Here is a 20,804-nt window from a genome sequence, read left to right as displayed (position 1 = left end):
GTTAAGGGAACCTGCCAATACCCTTTCAACAAGTCTATTTTGGTTATGTAGGTGGCGTTCCCTACTCTATCTATACAGTTTTTCAGGCAGGGAATTGGGTAGGAATCAGCTCTGGTCACGGCATTAATCATTCTGTAATCAATGCAGAGCCTTGCTGAGCCATCGGATATGGGCAGCAGCACAACTGGGGAACTCCAACTGCTCTGACTGGGCTCAATCAGCTTGTGCTCCAGCATATACTGAATTTCCTCCCAAACTTGGGTCAGTTTCCTGGGACATAGGTGACAGGGATTTTGTTTTACGGGAGGGGTCTCTCCTACATTCACATCATGTAGTGTTAGGGTTGTATACCCTGGTTTATCCCTGCAGATCCCTTGAAACGCTGTCAGCAGCCTTGTTAGTCTCTCTGTTCTGTGTTCAAATAGGAGAGTGCGGTGTCTAATTTCTCTAACATTTCAGTATTAGATAACTGGATGGTAGGGGGATCAGTTTGGGAATCCTCTCAGCCTCCCTCCAACTCGTCCTCAATGTCCCTTTCGTCCTCCTCCTTCCCGACTGCGAGACAGACCTGTGCTTGTTTGTCCCATTCCCAACTGTGATACTGTTTTAACATATTGATGTGGCACAGCCTTTGCTTTCTTCTATGATCTGGGGTGTCAATTATATAATTCACCCTGCTAATTCTCTTTATTACTCTGTACAGGCCGCTGAACCAGGCTTTCAATGGTTCTCCTTGTATTGGTAATAGCGCTAGCACATGGTCTCCAGGCTGAAATGTTCTGGCCTTGGCATGTTTATCTGCCTGCCCTTTCATAGTTGTCTGGGAGATTTGTCGGTGTTCTAGAGCCACTGCACAGGTCCTTGTGAGTTGTTCTCAGAACATGGAGTTGTAGTCTAACAGGGAAGATTCGTCCCTGTGTCCCAAAAACCTCTCCCTGATTAGTTTTAGAGGACTTCTCACCTCTTGTCCATAAACTAATTTAAAGGGACTAAAGCCAGTGGAATCATCGGGTGAGTCCCTGGTAACAAACAGAAGAAATCCCAGCCCTTTGTCCCAGTCATGGGGGTACTCATGGAAGTGTGACCTGATCATTGTCTTGAGAGTCTCGTGGTACCACTCCAAAGCCCCTTGTGACGGTGGTAGGCTGAGAACTTTAGCTGGATGATATCCGGCTTACCCATGACCTTTTGAAAAATGCGACTGGATCTCAGCAGGCAGTCCATATCGGGTGAAGAATTGGGTTAGCGCCTCCACCGCTACCTTGGCAGAGGTAGTTCTTAGAGGGATAGCCGTTGGAAATTGAGTAGCCACATCCATAATGGTGAAAAAATACTGGTAGCCCCCTTTTATTTTCAGCAGGGGCCCCACACTTTCCACCAGCAGTCTGCTGAATGGTTCCCCAAAAGCTGGTATGGGAATTAGGGATGCAGGTTTTATTGCAGTTTGAGGCTTCCCCACAACCTGGCACGTGTGGCAAGTCATACAGAACTCCACAACATCCTTTTGGAGTTGTGACCAGTGAAAATGCTGTCTGATGCGGGCTTGAATTTTTCTGATACCGACATATCCAGCCATTGGAATCTCGTGGGCTATTCTCAATATTTCCCTACAGTACCTTGGCGGCACCACTACCTGGTGAACCACTGCCCACTCTTCGTCTGCAGGTCAGTGAGGATGTCTTCAGTTCCTCATCAGTACCTTATTCTTTAAATAGTAGCACTCTGGAACTCCCTCTGCTTCAGCTTCAGTTTGGGCAGACTGTGCTAACTTTTTTAACCCTGGGTCAGCTTGCTGAGCTTCGACCAAGGAAGACCTGTTTAACCCATCCTTTGGATTCTCTAACTTCCCAAAGAAGGTTTCAGATAACGAGACAGTCGTCTGCAGTGCCAGTTCAGCCTCCTCTGACGGAGCTTGTTTAACCATGGACTGGGTCACCACACTGTCTGGAAAAGTGCCAGGGACCTGTTCCTGTCACTCCTCTGTCTTTCTGACCTCTTTCGGTCTCTCTAAAACCACTTGGGAAGCTACCACCTTCACCCCCTCCAGGTCATTACCCAGGAGCAGGTCAACCCCATCCACCGGTAGACTAGGGACAATCCCCACGGTTACCAGTCCTGAAATAAGGTTGCACTCCAGGTGCACCTAGTATAAAGGTATTGACTTATACTTTCCTCTGATACCGTTTACCAGCACTCCAGCATTCAATGCACTCTCTCTGGGAAAGGCGATGCCTTTTCCCAGCAGTAGGGATTGGGTGGCCCCTGAATCCCATGGGCTTACTTGCCTCACTCGATGGGTATGGGATCACTTCTCCTCTGGGCACAAATTCCTTGTTACTCTCAGGGATTTTGTTAAGTTCTCCCACACTCTCAGCAGTAGGTTACTGGGTTTTACTGCCGCGGTTAAAGCCACAGCCTGGTCTGCTGTGCTTTCTATCAGGGCCCCTTTCGGGTGTAACCCGACCAAACCAATGGGTTTTCCCCATAACTTCCAGCAGTCAGCTCGTAGATTACCTGTCTTGTTACAATGGAAACATACAGGCTTTTGGGTGTCACTCCTGTCCTCAGCACCTTCCTTTTTGGCCTGAGGAGGGCCCCCGTGTTTCCTGCTCTCCTTTCCCGCTCATGGCTGATCATACTCCTATCACCCTCCCACTTTCTATCCTTTTCAGGTTTTTGTAGATGACTAGGAAAGTTTCTTTTGGGGAAAGGGCTTATGAACAAGTGGATAATCATCATCCAGGATTGCTGCCTGCCTGGCTCTTGGAACCTTGTGTTTCTCCACGTGGTTTCTTATGGAAAGAGGAAGCGAGTTTTTGAACTCCTCGAGGAGGATCACCTTTGAGGTTTTCATAGCTGAACTCTATCTGAAGTGCCTGTATCCACTGGTCAAAAGCAAGCTGCTTAACTCTTTCAAACTCGAGGTAAGTTTGTTCAGGCTGCTTTCAGAAGGTTCGGAATTGTTGGCTGTACACGTCCAGTACTAGCTCACATGCACCCAGGATAGCATGTTTAGTCATCGCTTAGTCTGATGAACTCTCATCAGGCAACAGTGCATTAACCTCACGGGCTTTTCCTGCTAATTTGCTGTGCAATAGCAATGTCCTTATCTCTGTCGGCCACTTCAGTTGTTTTGCAAGCTTTTCAAAAGCAATGGAAAATGCTTCCACATCCCCCTCATTGAACTTTGGTATCAACTGGGAGAACTTTAAGAGCTCAGCACCTGGTCCTGAGCTGAGGATAATTCCCTCAGTAATGGTTCCTTCACTGGGTACATTGGGTCTTCCCCGATTCAGTTCGATCAGCCTTAACTCCCTTTGGAAAGCTCTTTCTTCTTCCCTTTCCTGGAATTCTCCCTCTCTCTGGAAAGCTCTCTCTTTTTCTCTGTCCTGAAACTCCCTCTGCTCTTTCTCCTTCTGGAATTCTAATTCTAATCTCCTCTGTTCTAGTTGTACCTTAATTAAAGTTACTTTGTCTGTTTCAGATTCCATGCCTGTCTCTGGTTCTTCAGTGTCAAGTTTAAAATGGTTGGACACAAGTTTTAGGATTTCAGCCTTCCTAGCTTTTGGACGGATCGTAATCTCTAACTGCCCAGCTACATTCCTCGACTCTTCAACAGATAGGGCTTTTAACCTGGCCCAAGTTACTTCACTCTGTTCTAGGAGGTAATGGCCTCAAATGTGGACAGTTTAGTACTCTAGCACTAAAAAACACAAGAAAACCTGTAATGAAGTTTTAAAATTATTGCTAGGGATCAATTATGTTTCCCGCTTGCAATTTCCCATTTGTCTTTGGGTTTTATCCCAGATGTGAGCCCCCAAATTTCTGTTACGGTCAAGTGAGGAGGGGGGGGGTCAAAGGGCTTTCAACAAAGCACATTGGCATGACACCTGGAACTCGCTGCCCACAAGGGTGGTGGAAGCGGAAACAATCAATGATTTCAAAAGGAAATTGGATGGCCACTTGAAGGAAATAAAGTTTCAGCGCTACAGGGATCAAGTGGGAGAGTGAGACTGATAGCATAGCTCCGTGGAGAGCTGGCATGGACTCGATAGGTTGAATGGCCACCTTCCGTGCCATAAATGACTCTGTGACTTGAGCTAGACTATGACTAGAATAGCATGTTTGTGAAATCCTCCAAAGGATAATTTTGAATGACTTCAATTTTAAGATCCTAGCTTCCCACTACAATCACTACAAGATCAGGTTCCCTAGAATAGCAGACCAGCCCCATGTATCAGGACCCCATACTGTACCCCAGCCACTATGAATACACATCCAGGATATGTTCGAGAATAAAGGTCTAAGGTCTCTAATGAGCACCAAATTTAGAAGCAATGGTCTTTGCCATAACTTCCATTAATATGATCTTTCACATTCTTTCCAAAAAAGGGGCTGTCTCAACTGCTTCCTAAGAATTGGCAGACTCCTGTCTCATCTCATGGCGATACAGAAGCAGATTTTCTACCTTAGCAGCAAATAGGAAGGACTGACACTGTTTTAAGAAGCTGCACCTGCACATTCATGTTGCAGCCCAGTAAGTCACACCTCCAACAGGCTTCAACATCCCCAGTGCATGTTGTAAATTGTGCTGGGATTGCAGCTGCACTATTTAAAGCACAGGACAATGGAAAACCCAAGGAGGATTCCTCTGAGTGATAGATAAGCAAAATACATCAATGCAAATGCATTTTTTGCAGCCTATGCCCCAGGAGATAGATTTCAGCTCGCATAGAAATTCATACCTCCAAACTATTTAAGAATTAAGCAATATTACAGCAATTATTATAATATATTGCAGAGGCTAATAAGTATTTTTGGGAATTTTAATTCACAGACAGACACGTTGAAATGGTTGGTGAGTAACTGCTGTTAAGGAATAACTCTAAATAGCTGGGTTAGTAACTGAAATAAAGAGAAAGGTAAGGTCCACAGTTTTTGCATATAGTAAGTAGTGTTTTTTTTAGGGAATCAAGGTCCCTAGTGTAAATAATCTCTAATTTCTGAGTAATTTAAGGGAGTAAGTTAAGGGTAAGTCATGGCAGGGCAGCGCGGCAGTGTGGAGTGCTCCTCCTGTGCAATGTGGGAAGTCAGGGACACTTTCAGTGTCCAGGATGAACACATGTGCAGGAAGTGTCTCCAGCTGTAGCTACTCGAAATCTGCATTTCGGATATGGAGAGGCGGCTGGGGACACTGTGGAGCATTCGTGAGGCTGAGATCATCGTGGATAGCAAGCACAGGGAGGTGGTCACACTGCAGGCAAAGAATGCTCAGGCAGAAAGAGAATGGGTGACCACCAAGTAGAGTAGAAGAAGTCGGCAGGGAGTGCAGGAGCCCCCTGGGTCCATCTCCCATCTGAACAGATTTTCTACTTTGGATACTATTGAGGGAGATGGCTGCTCAGGGAATGCAGCAACAACCAAGTCTGTTGCACCACGGGTGGCTCAGATGCACAGGAGAGGAGGAAAAAGAGTGGGAGAGCTATAGTGATAGGGGATTCTATTGTAAGGGGTACAGATAGGCATTTCGGTGGACGCAAACGTGACTCCAGGATGGTATGTTGCCTCCTTGGTGCTAGGGTCAAGGATGTCACAGAACTGTTACAGGACATTTTGAAGGGGGAGGATGAACAGTCAGAGGTCATGGTTCACAGTGGTACCAACAACATAGGTGGAAAGATGGATGAAGTCCTGCAACAAGGATTTAGGAAGCTAGGTAGCAGATTAAAAAGCAGGACCTCAAAGGTTGTAATCTCTGAATTACTCCCGGTGCCACGTGCTAGTGAGTATAGGAATAGGAGTACAAGGCAGATGAATGGGTGGCTGAAGAGATGGTGCCAGAGGGAGGGCTTGAGTTTCCTGGATCACTGGATCCGGCGAAGGTGAGACCTGAACCGGAATGGGACCAACATCCTTGTAGGGAGGTTTGCTAGTGCTCTTGGTGGTGGTGAAGTGGTTGAAACTAAGTTGGCAGGGGGATGGGATACAGAGTGGAGGTACAGTAGGGGTGATGCACAACCAAATATAGAAGAGAAACTAAGTCAGTCTGGAAGGCAGAGCAAATATAAACCTGTTAAGGCACAAGCGAATAATGCAAGGCTGGATTGCATCTATTTTAACACAAGGAGTCTTATTAGTAAGGCAGATGAATTAAGAGCATTGATTAACACATGGTAATATGATATTATTGCTATCACAGAGACATGGTTGAGGGAAGGGCAGGACTGGCAGCTCAATATTCCAGGGTATAGAATCTTCAGGTGTGACGGGGGCGGTGGTGGGGTGGTGTAGGAGGAGGGTGTAAAGGAAGTGGCATTGCACTGTTGATCAAGGAGTCAATTACTGCAGTAAGGAGGGATGATATCTTAGAATGTTCCTCAAGTGAGGCCATAAGGGTAGAACTTAAAAACAATAAGGGGGCAATCACTTTGCAAGGAGTGTACTACAGACCTCCAAACAGTCATGGAGAGATAGAGAAGCAGATATCTAGGCAAATCACAGAGAGGTGTAAAAATAATAGGGTAATAATAGTAGGTGATTTCAACTTCCCCAATAATAACTGGGATCGCCTTAGTGCAAAAGGCTTAAAGGGGCGGAATTCTTAAAGTGCATCCAGGAGTGTTTTTGAGCCAGCATGTAGAAAGTCCTAGAGGGGCAGTACTGGACCTAATCTTAGGGAAAGATGCCAGACAAGTGGTAGAAGTGGGGGGAGCATTTCGGGGATAGTAAGCATAACTCTGTAAGATTTAAGGTAGTTATGGAAAAGGACAAAGATGGACCGGAAATAAAGGAACTGAACTTGGGGAAGGCCAATTTCAATATGATAAAACAGGATCTGGCCAAAGTGGATTGGGAGCAGCTACTTGTAGGAAAGTCTACATCAGACCAGTGGAAGTCATTCAAAAAGAAAATAGTGAGAGTTCAGGGGCAACATGTTCCCGTAAAGGTGAAGGATAAGACCAATAAGTCCCGGGAACCCTGGATGTCAAGGGATATTGAGGATTGGATAAGGAAAAAAAAGGAGGCTTATGGCAGATTCAGAGGGCTGAAAACAACGGAGGCCTTAGAGGAGTATAGAAAGTCTAGGGAGGTACTTCAAAAAAGTAATTAGCAGAGCGAAGAGGGGGCATGAAAAAACACTGGCAGGCAAGATAAAGGAAAATCCCAAGGCATTTTGTAAGTACATTAAGGGCAAGAGGATAACCAGGGAAAGAGTAGGGCCCATTAGGAACCAAAGTGGTAATGTGTGTGTGGAGCCGGAGGACGTAGGTGGGGTTTTAAATGATTACTTTTCATCTGTGTTCACTATGGAGAAGGACGATGTAGGTGTACAGATCAGGGAGGAGGATTGAGATATACATGAACAAATTAGCATTGAAAGGGAGGAGGTATTAACGGTTTTAGCGGGCTTAAAAGTGAATAAATCCCTGAGCCCAGATGAGATGTATCCCAGGTTGCTATGTGAGGCAAGGGAGGAGATTGCAGGGGCTCTGACACAAATTTTCAAATCCTCTCTGGCCACAGGAGAGGTGCCAGAGGACTGGAGGACAGCAAATGTGGTACCATTATTCAAGAAGGGTAGTAGGGATAAACCAGGTAATTACAGGCCACTGAGTCTAATATCAGTGACAGGAAAACTATTGGAAAATATTCTGAGTGGATTAATCTCCACTTAGAGAGGTCAGGATTAATCAGGGACAGTCAGCAGGGCTTTGTCAGGGGGAGATCGTGTCTAACAAATTTGATTAAATTTTTCGAGGAGGTGATTAGGTGTGTAGATGAGGGTAAAGCAGTTGATATCTACTTGGACTTCAGTAAGGCTTTTGATAAAGTCCCGCATGGGAGAATGGTCAAGAAGGTAAGTGTCCATGGGATCCAGGGCAATTTGGCAAATTGGATCCAAAATTGGCTTAGTGGTAGGAGGCAGAGGGTGATGGTCGAGGGTTGTTTTTGAAAGTGGAAGCCTGTGACCAGACGTGTACCACTGGGATCGGTGCTGGGACCATTGCTGTTTGTCGTGTACATTAATGATTTAGACGTGAATGTAGGAGGTATATAGGAAGTTTCACTGGAACGACGGAGGTGGAGGTGCGACATGATAGAGGTTTACAAAGTTATGAGCGGCATGGACAGAGTGGATAGTCAGAAGCTTTTTCCCAGGGTGGAAAAGTCAGTTACTAGGGGACATAGGTTTAAGGTGAGAGGGGCAAAGTTTAGAGGGAATGTGCGAGGCAAGTCTTTTACACAGAGGGTGGTGAGTGCCTGGAACTTGCTGCCAGGGGAGGTGGTGGAAGCAGATACGATAGCGACGTTTAAGAGGCATCTTGACAAATACATGAATAGGATGGGAATAGAGGGATACAGACCCCGGAAGTGCAGAAGGTTTTAGTTTAGGCAGGCATCAAGATCGGCGCAGGCTTGGAGGGCCGAATGGCCTGTTCCTGTGCTGTACTGTTCTTTGTTCTTTGTATGATCAGTAAGTTCACAGATGACATTGGTGGTGTTGTAAATAGCCAGGAGGAAATCCTTAGATTACAGAATGATATAGATGGGCTGGTAAGATGGGCAGAGCAGTGGCAGATGGAATTTAATCCTCAGAAGTGTGAGGTGATGTATTTTGGGAGGACTAACAAGGCAAGGGAATATACAATGGATGGTAGGACCCTAGGAAGTACAGAGGGTCAGAGGGACCTTGATGTACTTGTCCATAGATCACTGAAGGCAGCAGCACAGCTAGATCAGGTGGTTCGGAACGCATATGGGATACTTGCCTGTATTAGCCGAGTCATAGAATATAACAGCAGGGAGGTTATGATGGAGCTGTATAAAACACTAGTTAGGACACAGCTGGAGTACTGTGTACAGTTCTGGTCGCCACACTACAGAAAGGATGTGATTGCACTGGAGCGGGTGCAGATGAGATTCACCGGGTTGTAACCTGGGCTGGAGCATTTGAGCTATGAAGAGAGACTGGATAGGCTAGGGTTGTTTTCCTTAGAGCAGAGAAGGCTGAGGGGGGACCTGATAGAAGTATACAAAATTATGAGGGGCATAGATAGGGTAGATAGGAAGAAACTTTTTCCCTTAGCGGAGGTGTCAATAACCAGGGGGCATAGATTTAAGGTTAGGGAGGTTTAGAGAGGATTTGAGGAAAAACAATTTTCACCCAGAAGGTGGTTGGAATCTGGAACACACTGGGTGGTACAGGCAGATACCCTCACAACATTTAATAAGTATTTAGATGAGCACATAGTATACAAGGCTATGGGCCAAGTGCTGGAAAATGGGATTAGAATAGATAGGTGCTTGATGGCTGGCACAGACACGATGGGCCAGAGGGCCTGTTTCTGTGCTGTATAACTCTATGACTCTATGACACAAGAATTTCCTAGATGATAGCAAGAAATCAAAAGAGCGGTGAAGAAAATCATGGCAATTCTCAAATGACTGCATTGCTTTGTGCACACTCACTATTCTCAGTGAAGTTCAGCACAAAGTCACTGATGTATGTTGCTGATATCATATTGAGTCAAATAGGCGTGCAAATCAGCGCATTATCATTCTGTGCAGTGTGCCATCAAAACCCTAGGGCAAAATTGCAAAGATTGTCGATTACAAAATAAACACATCAAACTTGCCATCTGGGCCTAATGAAAACAAAAATTAAAAAAAAAAGTGAAATAATTGACTTGACCAATCAAATAATTTTAATAGGCCTTGCTGGTGAAATAATTCCTTTGTTGTACTGGGTATAATGACAAAAAGCAAATTTATTAAAATCAGTAACTTCATAATATTCCATGATGCTCTATTTTTCATGAATTTTCTTGATTTATGTAGACAATTCTTCTAAAAAAGATAATGTAATGAAGTAGCCTGACTCGTACATCAATAGTATGTTTCCTAATTTGTACAATTTGTTAGCAAACATCATTACGTACAGTTGTAAATGTCAGGTACAATATATAACAACAATATTCCTCTCCACTAGTGTGACCCTTCGATTTGCTGTCACAGACTCTGAGTTGTATGCACTCCCTGCTGTTTCTATTCATCTCTCACCAACATTACTCTGATCAGCAATTATTTCGGTCATTCGGGACCTTTATCTTTCTTTTAATTATAATACTAGTAGCAACAAGCCATAGCAATACGAATCATCACTTGTGGGCAGTAGCTACAGAAATAAATTTTGCCAGTGATTTTAATCAATTGTTTTGGGTTATTTCATTGAAAAGAACAAATTATGCTTCAACAGATTATTGAAAATTCCATAGATGATATCCAAAAGCTTCTTCAAAACTGGTTGTAGTACTCGGCAGCATAATTGCATTTCTACACTGTAAAGTGACATGCATTCAGTACAGTCTTTCTCCTTATAGACCCATCAAATATTCAAGCAGATGGAATAAATCATGACTGTATCCTTCTTGAAGTCATTTTAAAATCATTTGATTATCGCTAATCTTGTACTGTATAAAATACCTGGCTCTCAGGCCAATCCTCAGTTTTTATGAATCACAATAGAAATATTAGTTATACATAAAATTAACAGAAAACTATGACCATATGTTACAAATAAGAGTTAGAAACAGTGTGAAGCAGAATTGAAACAAGGCATGTAGAAGATAAACTGCATTCAAAGAATAAGAATGATTGCATCTACGAGTCGACGCTGGTATCAAAAGCCCTCAGAAGGCAAGGCTAAGAATAAGGCTGAAATCGGCAGAAATGTTATTGTGGAATATTCTGTTCTTAATAGCTGCTGAGAGGAAGGCAAATTCTTCCACGATTAAGGGTTTTGTAAGGCAGGGCTGGAAAATAGTCCATGTCCATGAAATATTTGTATAGTTGCATAGTTTTTTTAATTCATTCATGGAATGTGGGCATTGCTGGCAAGGCCAGCATTTATTGCCCATCCCCAATTGTCCTGTATGTTGAAAAGGTGGTGGCGGTGAGCCATCTTCTTGAACTCACAGTCCATGGGGTGAAAATTATCTTATCATAGCAGTTTGTTACAACTGAATAGCCTGCTACGTCATTTCAGAGGGCAGTTAAGAGTCAACCACATTGTTGTGGGTCTGCAGTCATTTCTAGGCCAGACAAGGTAAGGACGTTGATCTCCTTCCTTAAAAAAGACATTAGTGAAACAGATGGGTTTTTCAACAATTTAGTAATTATATGGTTAGGCATTACTGAAAACTAGTTTTTTTAAAATTTCAGATTTATTTAATTAACTGAATTTAAATTCCACAGCTGCCATGCTGGGATCCAGAACTATCCAGGCCTCTGGATTACTAGTCCAGTAACATAACCACTATGTTACCTGGGATCTTCAGCATAAGCTGTTGCTTCAGCCAAGGAATGCCTTAGAAGTGGAGGATCCAAGATCATGTTAACAATTAGTGGCACCTTTGTGCAATATATGCCAGTCAAAGCAGAAGCACTGACCAACAACTTAAGGAACTATTTTGAACTATACCCAAAAAAATATTCCTTGTGCTACTAAAGTACAGACACACAATGCGTTCATGTGACATTCCTCTCGCTAATCTGAGGGAGTTAATGGGAAAGCAGCTTTGTAAGCAGTAGCAGGGAGGTTCCACAGCTGGCTTTATCAGCATGCTGCATGCCGACTGCCGACCAAAAGGGCTGGGAAGTCGTCGGAAAATTATTACCCAACCATTAAAATTGGGTGGCAGGACGCTACTGCTGGGGATCCTGTGGAACATTTCCCAGGGCAAGATCAGTCCTCTGGGACGAGAATCCTGGTATGGGGAAGCAGGGGTGGGGCACAGCAGGGGGAGGACCAGAAAAGGGAGGTACAAGGTTTTCCTTTAGGCTAGAGACAGAAGCAAAGGAAGGATGACAGTAACACAAAGACAACAAAACAAAAGAGGGATCGCGTGGCCAATTTTCAACCCCTTTGCTAGGCGGGAACAAGGTGGTAATATGATTAAAATAGCAGCACAGAACTCAGTGTCCCTTTTCTGCAGATGTCCAATTGCTGCCATTTCGGCCCTAATCGCCCATTGGAAACAGGTGGGAAGCCTGTTCAAACTGGGTTTCTATGGTGGTAATAGGAATCTGACGCAATTTTGAAGTTCCAGTGCATGGCATGTACTGCACCCATTGGTACTTGGTGTTGAGAAGCCTAACCAGCAATCCTTAAAGAGATTACTGCAGGCCTCTCCAAAATAGAAGGTTTGTAAATGATTTTTGTGGGGTTAGGTCGAGCATTAATAGGGACAACATGTCACAAACATGGTGGAGCATGCTTAGCAACTAAAACTCAGAGATATGAAAGTGAGAATGCAGGAGCCAGGGCTCACATAAATCAGCTAAAATACCAATACAAAGAATAAAATCAAGTCAGCTTATTGTGAGCCAGCTCTGGGTGGAAAATGCTTGAAAGCAAATTAATGTAGCCAGCATGACGGTTGCAAAAATCTTGCTATTCAGGAAATCATACTGAATGAAATTAGGAACTCAAACTGTAAGTTTGTCTGGTTATGAAGAAAAACATGGCTCAAATTAAATACAGTATAGCTTCGGGTAACTATAATAAATGACTTCAGTTAATGAGGATAATTCTACACCATTGTGTTCTTTCATTTTATTCTTTAAGGTGGTATTTTAACTCCTGGTTTTGTGGTCTGTTGCATGATTGCCTTTAAGAGTGAGGTCCCTTTAACATCTTAATATGTAATGAGCTAAGTGCCAGCACGCAGTCATGTGACTACCAGCCAGATTCACTCTGCAACTTTAACACCTAGGGTATGGTTCTGTAAATAGTTAGCTCTGTACTGTATATAATAGTTTAGCTGTAATAAAAACGTTTGATAATTGGAAATTTGGAAAAATAATCAGTGACTAAGATAAAGTCGTCTCCATTAACGGAAAACAAGTCAGTAGTGATTTTGGACCACCAGACTAATGGAATCTCGAGAGGGTGTAGAGGTTCTTTGCGTTATTGTGGCTGGGGGCTCTGGCATGCCTCGCACATCCTCGATAACCTTTCGATGTCACTGTTTATCCCTGGCCAATAATCAGTGCCAGTCGTCTTGTTCGCTCAATGCCCATATGACCTTGGCGAAAGATGTCTTCTCGGAGAGCTTTGGGTACAATCACTTGCCTTCCCTTGAAGGTGATGCCTCTCGAGATACCGAGTTCATCTCTGTAAGGCCAAAAGCATCTGAGTGTTTCTGGTAAAGGCCTGCTACTGACCAGAACCAGAGAAGACCCAACGACATGTGTCGGGTTCGGGTCGGGTTCTTTTTCCCGACATGTTTTCTGGCACCTCTTTTACTGTGTCAGGCCAGCCTTCTATGACTCTCTGCAGTGCCTTCAGTTGTGGGTTATTTGCTGTTTCTGATTGTAGATGGTCACATTTGTGCTGACAAAAATGGAATAAATTGATTTTGAGCACATCTTCCACCCCGATGTCCATGCTGTCCACTCGTAGATCCAGTGGAACTTCTTCATTCTTGCTTGGGTTTGGCAATCTGCTCAGTGTATCCGAGGTGACCATTTTAGTACCTGGTTTGTTGCAGACATCGCAGTCGTATCACTGTACTTTCACAAAGAGCCATTGTAGTCGAGGTGGTGAGAAGACAAAGTCTGAGGTAGAAGACCACAGTTAAAACATCTCTGAAAACAACCTTTCCTACAGCCAGTATAGAGAAAGTTCAAGAAAAATACTGGCTCAAACAGTGAAAAAGAAGAACTTACCTCAAGCTGTAGAAGACAAAGCACAGAACGACAGACTGCAAGGAAATCAGGTAAGTCATGTTTCTGATGGTTGATGGATACTGCTTTAAAAAAAAGCTTTGAAGTCCCTCAAAAGCTCCGTGTAAAAAAGATGGGAAAGACCCGACTCCTCTCCCAGGCTGATCGAGGTCGGCGCCATTACAGGAGGTGTCCATTAGAAAAATGTGGGAAAACCCAGATCACTGCAGAGCCTTCATCCACGCAGCCAAAGTTTTAAAAAATCATTAAACTACTCGAGCTTGAATAAGAGCTTCCATTCACAAAGCCACAGTAAAAAAAACATTAAAACCACTTGAGTGTGAAGAACATAAAAAAACTCAAAAAAACCCACTGAACTTCCTATTGAACGGCTGTGTAAACAGAACAGGCTTAAGTGCTGGAAGCAAGATAAACATACAGCACTAGAAAACACCAGCTCTTGCCAATAAAAGCAGCTAGTCCAAATACAAAGAGTTTCTTAAAAGGGAAACTGCGCAGAGTCATAGAACAAGTCTTAAAGCAAGTATTAAAGCAAACGAACAGCAGGAAGATGGATACAAAATTTCCCAGCATGAACTGGAAAGCTATAGATATCCCATCTGAGTTCCAACTGTTCAAACAAAGCATGCAGTTATGCTTCCAGATCACGTAATTTTTGAACCAGAAAACAGGCTGTGAAAATACAGCAGTTGGAAATGAGCGGGTACGGTACCTCTGGCTTATCTGACGAAGACCAGAAAGATCCTGCAACGATACGGAAAGTGTGAGAGGATCAGCTCCAATTGAGAGTGAATTTTAGAAATCACTGCCTGGAATTGATGTCCAACAGGCAACAGCCACAGGAATCAACAGACCAGTTCATCAGTAGATGCCATAGTTAGGGCAATGAATGCAACAGCTCAGAAACTAATGGAGTTAGTGATTATATTGACACCCATTGGAGCATTTCAGAAAAACCCCTTTGGAAAAAGAAAGGTCACAGCATTGATGCACTGCTGAAAGATGGCAGGAAATACAAAGCCATTGTAGTTGGACAACAGCACCTGCAAGCACTAGATGTAGCTGACAGTATCGGCACCATAACGAGGTCAAAAACAGCAAGCAAGCTGTGTGGTGTCGTCTGTCTCACTCATGGCAAAATTGCCCTGCATTTCATGGCCTGTGCAAGGCATGCGGTGCAAAAGGACACTGGGCCTGCCTATGCAAGAAATCTGGCTCCAAAGACGTGGCCAGAAGCTGCAGCAGGACACAGACAAACAGAAGACAGGTGCAGCAACAGGGTAACAGCAACAAGGACAGCACCAGAGACCTGCATAAATGCAAGCTGATACACGAAGTCCACAGTGAAACAGACCTGACACAAGATTTAACGAGGCGTAATTCTCAGCCAGAAGATGAAAGGGCGTTCCACATTGTGAACCTGACACATCATGTTGATGAAGTCAAACAGCTGGAAGCTTACGCCACTATTAATATCAGATGTCCAAAGAAATCTGGCAAACATACACTGGCGCTAGTGCAAAATACCAGTCTGAATACTCAAAAGATATGTACCGGAGTCGTTGGAAATCAACGATACAACCGACAACTGCCACGTTATCTGTGTATAATGGGTCACCCACACTAACAATGCAATGCAGCTATGGCAAGTCGGCATGGAAACCACAAACATTCTACCTAGTAGACATGAGCGGACCAGCAGTGGCAGGACTATCAGTGTGTAAGGACCTCGACATCATAACTATCCACGAAAGCATTGCCAAGGGGAAATCTCCAAGGACCAGAACCCGCTCGCAGACTCTGACCAACATCAAACCGAGCAGTCTGGAAATCCGCCAACAGCACAACTATGCCGCGCCTTCACTTATGCTCTCCAGAGAAACGCCAGCACCACAACAAGCAAGACAGACAAGTATCTCCATGAGACCAAGTACTCTTCCCCCAACAAGTCCTCGACCTTGTGCCCCAAGCCTTCAGACGCAGAGGATGAGGAGAGGCGAAGGACACGCAATGTCCTGAAGAGGCAGAGGAGGAATAAATTGAAGCACTGTCTGTTGGCTATTCGAGATGAGGGGCCGGAACTTTCCAAGAATGACATGACCTCAAAGGTGGTCATCTTGAGAAAAGCAACAGAATATATTAACAGGCTGAAGGCAGAACAACAGAAACCGAATGCAGAGAGGGAGAAACCTCAGAAAAAATAGCAACAGCTGAGATGCAAATTCTCCGATCAAGAGTTGTTAAACCACCGAGACAATATATGGACTTTTGAGTCTCTATACTTGTAAAGTTCATAATATCTATCCCTATGTAAATAATTTTGACGTTATCCAATGTTATATGCTTTTACTTTTAGCATACAAGACCTATCTTTGGAAAGAAGGGGGATGTTGTATGATTGCCTTTAAGAATGATAGCCCTTTAAGGTCTTAGTATGCTAATGAGCTAAGTGCCAGGACACAGTCATGTGACTACCAGCCAGATTCACTCTGCAACTGTAACACCCAGAGTAAGGTTCTGTAAATAGTTAGCTCTGTACTATATATAATAATTTAGCCGTATCAAACCTGTTTGAGATCTTCAACCAACTGGACTCCACACCTCTCATTTATGTTGCATCTGACAACATAAAGCATGTATTACATGGCCCAGTAAGTGAATGGCTATCCCAGAGTAGCAGAAGGAAAACCAGCTGATTTTAATACCTCGGCCTCAAAAGCACGCCACTGGTCAACTTCATGCCTAACAAGGATTTGAAGTCAGCAGGAAATAGCAGAAATTTCAGTGGCCCAAGTTAAGTGTAGGAATGGGGATACTGGGGCTGTTAGCAGCTCATGAATAGGGGTTTGGGGCAGGGCATTGGAGGTTGGTGGTGGAAGTAAGGGGAGTCTTGGGCAGGGGAGACACACACTTTCCTTGTGAGGACTGGAGAAGCTTTAAACTTATGTGGAAAAGCCTCTTCAGTCTTCAAACCCTATTGTAGGATAGGGGGACAAAATCAATACTACATGCCATTCTATTACATTGTGATGAAGTATCTGGTATAAGATAGAGGTGGGTTTAAGCTCTGAGAGGGTTTCCATTCTGGTGAGTTAATTTCCCATCTGCAAGAGACAGTAGAAGGACACAGGTCACTTAGAAATGTCAACAGACCACTTCCCACCCGAGCAGAATGAGGGTGTGGAGCATTTTGGCAGGTGAAGTTTGAGCGGCTCTTGCTGCCCAGCAGCTGTCTGGCAAGTGGCAGGGATGTGGTTTTTGGGTGGTCTTGGGGGAGAAAGGGACAATTCTGGGACATCTTTCCTTGTGGGCCCTGGAGGAGAGTTTCTGCTCCTCTTGGTCCCTCAAAGGGAATGTCTGAACTTAGGTTGAGGGCCTCTTCATCCTTCTTACCATCTGTTGATTGCCTTCAGCCTGATGGAGAGCTGTAATGTCTATTCCATTTGGGCTCTGATTAAAATGCCATATTGAACCCTGAATTGCATAAATTCATGAGGTTCTTGCCTCTTTTAGACATGCATTTTATCCAACTGCAGAACCCTGCAAGTTGATACCAGAGACTGGGGAAAGGGTTGAGTTCTGAGCAGGAAAATGACCTGCTCATTTTAAATAGCTCACTCACTGGGTTTTTGCTAAGTGGATAAACCTGACCCCATGATTTAAATCAAAAGTCACAGCCAAATAGCCCAAACTATAAACAGTATATTTAATGATGTATTAATTGCAGTTTATTTAGAATGGTTATGATGATACAGAATACATCAGTTCTTGTCTTTTTGGCAAATTGACCAGAAACTATTTTTATTTTCTGACTCACACTTCCAATCCAATTATCAAAAGGAAATGGTTTATATGGGATATCTATATTAATGTGACAAGTAAGATTATGCTTTCTCACTTTATTTCCACTTTATTTCCACTCTGCATAAAGTAATACCATTATGCATTTTTCACTGCAGCAAGAATTATTCCTAAATTTCCAAAATCCTAACTATGCTATACAATTTAAAAAAATCTCAACAAGTCTGCTAACTTCAATTATTTCATCAAAAACATTCATTAGGCTTGTGAAATACTGCATGTTATGCTTCATACTCCAAGCATGAAAAATGTAGACTCTCAAGTTCTGTATGTGTAGGCTTTATTCAGATGGATGTTGGATCTGCCTTAGTTTCACTTTTGGAACCATCCCCCAACTCCCCCCCCACCCCCCCCACCCATCACCTCAAGGTTGACTGACAGCACAGTGAGCTGTCTTACAAACACAGCACAGAGCCGGGCAATCAAATACAACACTGCATGATAAAAACTGTCCCAGTTTCTTCAGTTGTGGTATAACTCACTGATTCTGAATATCACTGATCCATGTAATTTCACCTCGACATCACTGCCCAGCTTCACCCAACTCAGTTCCAGTTTCACTGAAACCCTTACCTGTGGTTTTGTACTTCAAGATTTAATTGCCTGAACACCTTCCTCACTAGTCTCCCAAGCTGACCTATTAATGTCCGCCTTCATCAGCATCCCGTCTCCTAATACACCACACTCAAAATTGTTGTCCTCATTTGTAAATTACTCCATTGCTTTATACCACCCTAACATTTCCTTAAAACTTACATCCCAGCTCTTGCCCCACAGCTCTTCAAGCTGGTTCTTCAATGCATCAACCCTCTCCTAGCATTCCACACTTAGGTGAAGCTGGGGAATGTTGTGTAAGTGAAATTATGGCCAGGATTTTGTGAGGACCTCTCAGCTGGGGTTGGAGGTGGGGGGGCGTGTGCACGGAGTATCATGACAGAGGCAGGTGGGGGGGGGGGGGGGAATGGCGGGGCGGAGGCCCCGTCGTCCAATGATCTTCCCGGGGCAGGATAGGCCAATGACGGCCTCCCCACCCTGCAACCAATTGAGGCCGTTAAGTGGCCTATTAAATCCAATTAAGGGCCTCTTCCTGCCGCCACTGGGATCTTACCAGCGGCGGGGTGAGGGCCTGTGCCGCATGGGGTGGATGCCCTGTAAAATGAAGTGCCCTCCCTGTGGGCTTGGAGGAGGGGGGGGGTCCTTCCTTCGTGGGCAATTTGTGGCCCATGGATAACCGCCCCCCCCCCCCCCCCCCCCCGCTGAACTACACAACCAACACCCAAGCCCACTCACCGGGGTCTTCTGGACTGGCTCCGGCGACCCCGCCTTAACTACCTCTGTTCCAGGGTTCCAGTGCTGGGCCAGGGTCTGAGGCTTCTGCAGTACCATCAGTGGCCATCACTCTAGGTGGTGCTGCCATTACTGCTGAGCTGCCAGCCCTCTGATTGGCCAGCAGCTCTTGGAGGTGGGATCCCCGTCTCTTTAAAAACCTTAAAGGGATGGGGATCTCATCTCCTGAAACTTTGACTCAAAAAGACCGGAGAATTGCTCCAGTAGGGCACGAAAAAGCTGAGGCCTTTTTGGCCCAATGCCGGGAGCCCCGCCTCCAGCACAAAATCCAGCCCTGTGCTTTAGTGGATCGGTTCTAGTCAGAATTGAGTTATACCAGAACTGAGTATTTCATGCAGTATTTCACAATCTAGTGAATGTTTTCAATGAAATAATTGAATTCAGTAGACTTGTTGAAGTTTTTTAAAAACAATATAACATAGTTAAGATTTTAAAAATGTATCTTTCTGTGCATCATCCCTCTCCTGGCAGACCTTGCGGACAACAAGATCTTACCCTCTAGAATTTCCTCCCTTCTCCTTTCTAGTTCCCTTCTAACATACAAGTGTCTCAAAATCAACCTTTTGACTGAACTTCCCATCATCAATTCTTCCTACTAACTGCTGAGTCCATTTTCCCAAATTTGAAATTCCTCAGGATGTTTTATTAGATTAAAGCCACAATGCAAATGCCAATTGGAGGGTCCAATAAATAAACCAACCAAAAAATACATCCGACATTTGATAGGGAACACAATTCTATCAATGCTTAATTTACACTATCCTAGCTTGCTTTCTCTGTTTTCATGCATACACAAAGTTCGATTTGGTGCAACATTATTAATGATATTGCAGCTAATGATCATTGATTTCTGATTCTTGAGGATTTAAAGGACAGCAATAAATATACTAAATTATTTAATGCTGATTATTTCTAAAGCAGGTCTGATGACATAGACACATTTAACAGTTATTAATCCAGGATCTTTGAACTTTCAATGTGTAATTACAGCTTGCAGGAGTCTGTTATTCAATAGGGTAATGGATTTTAGTTGACGTTTTTTTAAAACTCACAGCATGCAGAAATGAAATGAAAAAGTACCCCAAAGCTATCAAGGGACTTATATGTAAACAGTTTAAATCGTGTAATGTTAATCTGTAAGGAGGAAATCCTGCATAGTGTCAACATCGACTAATTTAGCTGCAATGATTGTAAGCTCTGTTTAGAGCTATAACACTTTAAAAGGCCATGACAGTTCTTGGGAATGGGTTAAAGGCTCACGCAGGGCACCTAGTCTCTTACATTTACAATGTTTTTTGCGAATGCTGTGTTTCTTGATCTTGTTCCTTCCTTTTCTTATCTAAATACAAATGACATACGGGGATAGTGTAGGGAAAAGGCATTGAAGTGGATGATCAGCCATGATCGTACTGAATGGCGGAGCAGGGTTGATGGGCTGAATGGCCTACTCCTGCTCCTATGTTCCTTTTCCTGTGAACACACTGTGCTGCTGTGCCAAAGAATAATGATTGGAGAAGACATCTGGATCCATTTTGAGTTAAATTTGTAAGATAAATGCCTCTATTTCTATTTGATGATTATTGCAGCCAATAACAATTGATTTCAAAGGACACCTTAAATAGACTAAGCTCATCAATACAGATTATCTCCAAAGAAAATCTGATGGCACTGAGAAATTTTGTCCAAGTGGTATGGAGTTAACCCTGAATTATTTTGGTTTTCTAGGCTAACCATAGTTGTGACACTAGTACAGTTAGTACACCAAGGTGCATAGGGGAAGACATGAATGATTGTAACATGTGCAAAGATTTGAGGGAATATGATATCCACAATTATAGAAATGGACT

The 20,804-nt window shown here is 43.8% G+C and overlaps 1 protein-coding gene across 2 annotated transcripts in view; it reads right to left on the bottom strand.

Moving 5' to 3' along the window:
- Positions 1-20,804, bottom strand: part of schip1 (schwannomin interacting protein 1) — a 763,480-nt gene that overhangs the window by 639,880 nt on the left and 102,796 nt on the right. The gene's annotated exons all lie outside the window — the stretch shown is intronic.

This window comes from Heterodontus francisci, chromosome 11 (genome assembly GCF_036365525.1).
Source record: "Heterodontus francisci isolate sHetFra1 chromosome 11, sHetFra1.hap1, whole genome shotgun sequence".
Taxonomy (NCBI): domain Eukaryota; kingdom Metazoa; phylum Chordata; class Chondrichthyes; order Heterodontiformes; family Heterodontidae; genus Heterodontus; species Heterodontus francisci.
Note: the sequence above shows the minus strand (reverse complement) of the source record. Positions and strands in the feature narration are given on the sequence as shown.